The following is an 8550-nucleotide window of genomic DNA, read 5'->3' as shown; positions in this document are numbered from 1 at the left end:
TCTGGGCTGGGAAAATCCCAGGGGAACGGCTACCCACTTCAGTAGTCTTGCCTGGAGAATGCCATGGACAGAGGAGCCTGGTGGGTTATAGTCCATGGGGTCTCAGTTGGACACAACTGAGCAGCTAACACTGATAACTCATCTGTGCAAAGTTTAGGCCAGGTCATGCTACCCATGCCCCTGGGCAATACTGGAGATGGACGTGCCAGCTCTGGACCTCTGGCTCTACTTTGTTTGAAGATTTCATCACACAGTCATTCACCCATTGCACAAATCTATACTGAACTTTTACTAAGTGGCAGGCACTGTGTTACACGATAGGGATGCAGAAATGAATGAAACAGGCACTGCCCTACCCTCCTCGTGGAGTTCACGGTCCTTGGAGAAAGTCAGTGACTGAACACATAACTTCCATCCATTGTGACCTGAAGCAGAGGGAGCCGTGGAACACAACAGCTAGGCCTGTGCGGGGCCTGCGGGAGGGCTGCTGGAGGAAGCGTCCACGCACATACCCTGCCTTCGGCAAGTGGCAGGGCATTCTCGGGCCAGCTTCGTTCAGGCCCCTGGCTACACACTGACAACTCTGAGTGACCTTGGGTGTTACCCTCGGCCCCAGGAGCAATGCGTCTGCAAACTCTCCCTTGGGCTGGGCTTGCAGACAATTCATTCTTTCATTCATTCAACAAATATTTATTGTGGGACTTCCGTGGCAGTCCAGTGGTTAAGACTCTGTGCTTCCAATGCAGGGGGCATGGGTTCAATCCCTGGTCAAGGAACTAAGATCCCACATGCTGCACAGCAAAATAAACAAATAAATAAATAAACCCACATTTTTTAATTGAATCCTTATTACGTGCTGAAACTAGCTCATTTCACCTTCTCAGTGGGACTTTCTCCTTAGCTTCCAGGGGGACTTACTGAAACCCTCTGTACTGATTCCAACCCATCTCAGTGCCTATGTTGTCTTCTGGAGAGAGGAGAGGACAATTCAGACTAACACAGTACCGCCCCAGATACGAGAAGGAAGGGGCTTCTGGCACCAGCTGGGGTCTCCCTCTCTCAGGAAAGATGTCAAGAAACTCCCCTAACCCACCCCTCTGCCCTGTCTGAGGTTCTCAACAATGCTCAGTGGGCACGGAGTGGGTGGGCAGCTGTAACCCAGAAGGCACATGGCAACATGAGCCGAGCCACGACCGATGGGCCTTCACTCATTGATGAAGTGACAGAGGCCTGAGACAGAGATGTGCAAGCCTTCAGGCCGCCTTACAGATAACTGCTGGCACTCCAGTTTCTTGAGTGCCTTTACCATATCCCAAACCCCCATGCACCCTGCACACCCTGCCTGGGAAGTTTGGAGGGCATCGGTCCAGACACAGAACTTACGAGTGCCTTAAGGTTGGGGACGGACCTGGGAACCAGGTCTCTACCACTGCCCCAAATCTCTCAAGCGCCCTCAGGCCTCCCCAAAAGTGGCCTGCAGCCTTCCTCGGGGGTTCTCAGAGCTCTACTGTCCCCCTGTAACACCCCAAGTCTCCAACCTTCAAAGCAAGAAGCCCCAGGCCCCCTCCCCTTGGGTGGCCTCAATGCGTCCCCTTGTCCAAGAGGCCATGCGGCTTGACCCCAGAAGCAGCAGGACAGCAAGCTCAGAGAGGGGTCTGCTTCGACCCCTCCTCAGCCACGGCTGGCTGGCCAGGGGGAGCCTGTGGGGCCGGGGCCGCTGAATGTCACCTATTGTCTCCGGGGTGGATTTAGGAAGTGCCAAGCTCCCATCAAACAGCCCTGCTCCTTGGGCAAAACAAAAAAAGGGCTGTTCATTTGGGACCTTTCTTCCCTTATCTCCTTTTCCTATCTCCCCAGGCTTAGCTATGGTGTAGTGTTCAAAACCACTTCCCCTCCGAGCCAATCGGAAGCCGGGGCTCACCCCGTGGCCCTGAGGTAAAGTTATTTATAAACGCCTCCCTGGATTATTTGAGCAGAGCCCTTTCGCACACCTCTCACACACCTTTCGGCTGCCCGCTCCCCAGACACGCCTGCAGCCCTGCCCAGACGGCCCTGCTCACCCACTGGTAAGCACCAGCCAGGTGCCCCTTGGACTGGGGTCATCCCTGGAGGAGGGCGGCGGCAGGGGTCCGTGAGGGGAAGGATGACAGGGACCAGCTGGCCACAGCGGCAGCTGTTTGCCAACCGGAGCACCGGTAGGGAGCAGGCTCTGGGCCCCCAGGGTCTGAGAACAGTGCCCAGCCCTTCAGCCCTGAGAAGCCCCTGGGGTTCTCACTTCCATGTGAAGGTCTCAGCTGCAGGGCCAGGGGCCAAGGGAGCAAGCAGGACAGAAGCTCCAGCGGAGAGACCCGCCAGACCCCCAGGGCTTCTTCCCTTTGCAGAGGAAAGAACAAAAATATTGGACCTTCCCTGGGGCGCCAGCCTTCTAGGCTGCTGGCTGCACCTCTCCTTCTTTGCAGGTCTTGGAAGCAGCGGGTTCTTAATGCTTGGCTCTCCAGTCTCTGTGCAACTGTCTCCCTGTCCTTCTGCCCCAAGGTGTTCTCTCTCACTTGTTTGCTTCTCCACCTACTCAAGGCACCTGCCCCCTGTCCACTGTGCCCCCTGAGTCCTGAGAGGTTGGAGGAGGTTGGAGGGCAAAGGGAGGCTTAGAGACAGCAAGCAGGGCTCCATCAGGCAGGCAGGCAGCAGCAGGACCCGGCAACCTGACTCCCTGGTGAATGTTTGGCTCAGGAGGGTTGGACCAGCTCCTAACTCCTCGTCCGACAGCTCAGAGGGGGCCCAAATCACCCTCAGGCAGGAACCCCTCCTCCCAACGAGCCCACAGGGTCCCCAGGCTCGGCCAAGCCGATCTGTCATTCGAGCACAAGCTCCCCCACTTACACTTGATCGCACTGACCCTGAGGACCAGAGAAAGACCAGCTTTAAGGTCGTGCCCCTTGGAGAGGCACAGCATGCCAAGTAGGGCAAACCAAGAGAGGCCTTCCTCCCAGCGGCATCACTCCCACTGACACCCCTCTGGCACGGCCCTCCCAGCCTCCCTTAACCCTGGCGTTCAGGGTCCGGCAAGACCCTCCCTGGGCAACACCAAGACTGGCACACACAGCTCCTTCAGCACCAGGATGGTCTCTGTGGGCGCCTCCCAGAGCCTGGTCGACTAACCTGAAGGCTCATTTGTATGAAAGCTTGGGGGACAGAGGAGGATTCATTTTTATCTCTTGGTGTCCAGTCTTTCAAGGGATGGTCACAAAGCAGGTATTTAGTGAATGTGTGTTGAGCTAAATCAACCAACCCACATCTGATCCCAGGGAAGTCCCTGAGGGAATGAGTGACCAGGTCAGCACTGAGGAAGCTCCAGATTTCTTAAACCAGAGCAGCGGGCCCCTCACTGGAGTCCTTGGACACCCAGCTGCTTCCAAGAGGTGCACAAGGCTAACCCTGGTCTCCATACAGACCTTCAGGAGCCTGACCTGAAGTGTTTCAGGCACCCATGACCTTGGCTAGGTCTCACTGCTGGGAAGTGCCTTCCTGCTGGAGCTGATTCCTCAGCCCAGCAGCTGTCTCCAGCAGAGAAAGCAGAGAGGGGGCTTGCAGGCTTAGAGATGAACAGTGGGATGGGATGGGTGACAGGGATTCCCCCCGGCGGGGAAGCCAGGCCCTAGAACAGCTGGAGAGCAAGAAGGCAATTCAGGGAGATTTCACGCTCTCCCCTGGCATTACCGGTGAGGGAATCGGCCTAGGGTTTGGGGGTGGGAAATTTGCCCAAGAAACATGGAGGCAGTAGAGATAAAAGGAATGTTGATAAAAGGTCTTGGAAACTCACAGGCCTCTCCACCCACGCTCCTTCATGCCAGAGACGTGGTCACCAGTGGAGACCCCAGCCCTCCTCTCCCATCATTAGCTCCCACCCCATACACCCCAGCACCCACCCTTTCCCTCTGGCTCCCACCCTGGATGAGACGGGGAGGAACCAGCAGCTAGAGCAAAGGGGAAGCCTGAAAGTGACCTTTCCTCTGCCCAGGACACAGTGATTGCTCGAGTAGGGACCAGTGATAAGAAGACCAAGGTGGGTTGGCCGAGCTGGGGTTGTTCCTGTGCCTGGCACGTGTGCACATCAAAGGACTCCCCTCTAGTCATACACACACACCCCACAGGGCTGAGGAGGAAGTCAGCCTGGGCCACAATGACGGGATCACCCCCAGGCCACTGAGACCCCACAGATGGGCTCTGCAGCTCTCTGTTTCCCAGGTGTCCTGCCCCTTCTGAAATGACTTCTCGGTCCTCCTCTCACCAGTCCTGGAAGCTTTCAGAGGAACAAGGGCATGGGGAAGGGCGCATGGGAGGCAAGTAAGAGCAGAGTGGAAAAAGAAGCCCAAGAAAAGCAGAATGACCTGCCTGAGGTTACAGAGGCGCGATGAAGAGACCCCTCCAGGGTAATCGGAGTACTAATGATCACAGTGCAGATCTGTTGCTCACTTACCGTGGCCGGGCACCGTTCCAGGCCTTTCTATGCATTCACTCGGGCACGATGCCCAAGCCCATCTCTGCCCACAGTATTCTCATGGGCATTGTAGACAGACCTTGTCAGAAATACAACTGGGAGGAGATTGCAGTGGGCTTTCTTTTGAATGAGCTCGCTGCAGGGGGATTAAGATTCTGAGGAAGAACCCAAGAGGAGTGTCTGCTCTGTCTGTGCCCTCCCAACAGAGTCCATTTCCCCTTGTCCCCACCCCCAGCTCTGCAAAACCCCCCATCCCCCCTTGCCCCAGATGTGACCCCAGTCCCCTGCCAAGCCTTGGGGACTATCCAGACACCCACTTCTCCTGCCCTCTCTCTTCTCTTCTCACCTTCTGCTGCCCTTAAGCCCCACACCCCCCTCTAGGTCTCTCCGGTGACTCAGGACCTGCTCTCCTTGCCTCCACACTGGGGAGGGGCGGGGCACCCTTTTGTTCCTCCACATTGTCACATGGCACCTGCTGTTTGTCCCCGACCCAGTGGGGGATGGGGGGCTCTGGAGGGGCCCACACCGTTTGACAGGAGGTAGGCTGGGTGATACATGCCTATGGCAATGGAGCACTTGACTTTTTTCAGCCATGCTGACATCATTTGGCAGGGCTGTGTGTTTGTTTAACCAGGAATCAAGTCTTCGTGTTCCCTACACCCCCTCCCTTCTTGCTCCCTCTTTCACCTTCGTGCCCCTAGCCAGGCATTGTAGAAGCCCCTTCTGGGGGACTGGGAGGCCCTGGACTCTCTGAGAACCCCGGGAGCCACCTAGGAGAGGTGCCTCCCACCATGCTGCCAGCTAGCCATTTTCCTCCTCTCCCTCCCATCCCCCTCTCCTCCAGGCCAGAAGGACTGGCTGGGGATGAAGTAACCTCCCCTCCGAAGCCCCACCCAGCCTCAACCCCTAGTCTTGGAATTAGGAAGTATGACCGGGGCACCTCCTCACCAGGAGCTGGGGAAGCTGGGGGGGTTGCAAGTTTGCCACTCTGTCCGTCCCTGTCCTGGGAAAGTCCAGGCCTGGGGAGGAGCCAGAACCTCCCACAGGGCCCTCAGGAGGAAAAGCAGAACCTGGACATCCTGTATCACTGGCTGGGGTGGAAGGTCACGGGGTGTCCGATACCACTCAGGGATGCCACAGAGCAGAATCAGGGTTGTCTCTGGAAAGTCTGGGGCCTTTTCAACAGGAGCACTTGAGTTGGAGTCAAAGGCCTGGCTCAAAGTCTCACCTCTGAGACTCAGTTTCCTCGTCCACAAAATGAGAGATTTGGACCTGCCTGGTCCTCAGGTCCCCTTCTGAACAAAGCTTTCTGAGGCTGCTGGGCTGCTGGGCTCTCATTTTTATACATAGTGCACACCCAGGTTTGGGAAAGCTCCCAGGGCCTTCTTCCCTTCAGCACCCATGTCTAGATGAAGACAAGCAACCTATGGGGAGAGAGACAGATTTTACATTCCACAGAAGGGAGGGATCTTTTCTCCTCTGTTAATGGGAACTCCCCCAACATCTAAGCCCCATCTGTAAAAAGTCTGCCCACAAGGGCAGCAACAGTCCCGTGTCATCCAAATCCATCTGTGCTCTCGAAAGGATTTCCAGCACCAATGCCCTCTTTCCTGCCTCCCTTTGCTGGAAGCCAATAGTGGTGTGCAGGCTGGAGGGGTCCAAAGAAAGGAGTTTTGAGGAGAAAGAGATCCCAGGTGAGGGTGTTCAGGAAAGGCATCAGAGAAAAGGAGGAGGAGGGCAGGCAGAAGGAAGAGAGGGAGGAGGAGGAACCTAGCAGGTCTTAAGACTGGGCAGGGCTGAGTGAGGGCAGAATGAGTCAGGGCATCTCAGGTAAGGTGGAAAGTATGGAGGGAGCCCCAGAGGGAAAACTGAAGAAGCTTGCTCAGGTGGGGTGAGTGGACAGCCTGGATACAGAGGGCAGATGCAACCCACAGATCTACTGAGTCCACCAAAACAGGGTCAGCTGATGCATGGACAAGCATGCCAAAATAAGGAGTCTGGACTTGATCCCCTCCTGGACGCGAAGAAGCTGAGAGTTTCTGAGCTGGGGGTGTGGGCTGGGGAATTGGTCAGAAGGCTAATGCAATAGTCCAGGTGTGAGATAAGACCTGGGAGTGACACCGGAAGGAAATGGCGATGGGATGGGCTGCTGAATGCGGAGGCTGTAGGAGGGAGAGGGCAGGGACAAGTATGCCGGGTAGCGAAAGGTGCCACTGAGGACCTGAGGGCGCCAAGCAGGGGAGCCGGGTGAGTGGGTTCTGTAGGATCAGATACTGACCACCCTCTCCCCCCGCCACACGCACAGCCCTAGAACGCAGAGCCCCTGGTATCGCTGCATGCTGCTTGGCATGGAAACAAGATCTTCCATTGCCTCCTCTTCCCTCTCCTGGTGCAGCCCCCTTGAAAATCCTGGCTATTCCTTTATAAGTGGTCCGTTTGGTGGCCGGGCATAGACTCCCCAAGTCTATGAGTCTTCCTCTGAAGCCAGGCTGGAGCTCGGGGTCCCTCCAGAGGGTCATGATCCCCACTCATTTCTCCCACAGAGCCCACCAGGCAAAGCACTGGGAAGGTCGGACCCTTCCAGACCCAATGAGAGGGTGGGGCGGGAAAGGGGGAGTGAGGCCACCCTGCCTCATTGGAGGTGAAGGGCTGGAAGCCTCTGAACAGTCTCTCCCAAGAGGAAGGAAGCACCCTCCCATCTTAATCATAGTAATCATCGCCGTTACCATTCACTGGGTGGCCTTGGAAGACCAGACTTCACACTCATGATCTCATTTAGTCCTCATGGCAAATGCCTGGGACTGTTATTATCCCCATTTACAGATGAAGAAACCAACTCTGAACCCAGGTCATCCTGGCTCCAAAACCTGTGCTGTTTTCCTTATGTCACACAGTCTCTCTACTTGTCCCACTGAAATGTCTTACAGGCCTTTACTCTTATTCAGTTCAACCCATGTGTTCTCCAAAAAGAACATTTATTGATTCACTCAACAAGCAATTGTTGGGTGCACAGTAAGTACCAGGCAAAGGGCTGGGCGGGCCCAGGCGCTGTGGGCAGACTCACCCACACCTGCCCTGCCAGCTGAGTAGCATCTGGGGGCTTCTGCGGGGCACCGTGCTTACAGGTCCTGGTGGAACTCAGGGTCCTGTGACCCAGTGAATGGGACGCACCAGCCTGACCTTCATCTACCTGGACACAGTCTTATCCACAATAGCAATTTACATTTATATCACTCTTACATTTTACACAAGCCTTTCTTGTCCATTTACTCATCTGATCCTCAAACAACCTTGTGAGGTTATGGTCCCGCAGTTTTGCTGATGAGGAATCTGAGGTTCAGAAAGGAATGCTGCTCCTTCCACTTCACCCGTAAAGCCAGCGCTAGAACCCAAGTCTCTGGGCCCTTAGTTAATGCATTTTCCTCCTCTCCCGCAGGGTGCTCTTCCACAAAAAGCATCAACCAGCCTGCTCCCCTCTGACAACCTGTCACTCACCCAGCTTCTCCCCTGGGAAGCCTGCGGAGGAGCATCTTGAGTCCCCCGTGTGGTTTCTCACTTGTAACTCTCTCTCAAACCTTTTGTCAAACTGGTTACAGCCATCCCACACTCTCCCCCTGGGAGACATCATCTCCTTCTAAGCTTATGCCACCTCTTTTCTCCCCCTCCTTCTTCCTCTGAGGTCGTCCAGGCAGGCTTCTCCCAGCACTGGGGGGCAGGGGACAGGAGGGGGAGCCAGCAGTTGGAGGATGGAGGAGGGAAGATCTCTACCGGGAGCTCCTCTGGGCCTTGGGGGCCTGGCACTTAGCTCTGCCCTGCTCAGCTCCTGGAACGTCAGCAAGGTTGCGCAAAAAGCAAGGAGAGAAACATCAGTATACAGGGTGGGGGAAAGGTTAGACACAGGAAGCCGTGGGAGAGCCAGCCAGCACAGACCATCTTGGTTTCCCCAAACACCACTGTCCCCCTGGGAAAACCTGTTGGTGAAGTCCTAGGCGGCTCCTTTAAGAAGGGTCCTCCCAAGGTCACCCTGGCCATCCCCCTGCCTCCAGGCAGCC

This window comes from Budorcas taxicolor, chromosome 16, assembly GCF_023091745.1.
Source record: "Budorcas taxicolor isolate Tak-1 chromosome 16, Takin1.1, whole genome shotgun sequence".
NCBI classification, from domain to species: Eukaryota; Metazoa; Chordata; class Mammalia; order Artiodactyla; family Bovidae; genus Budorcas; species Budorcas taxicolor.
Note: the sequence above shows the minus strand (reverse complement) of the source record.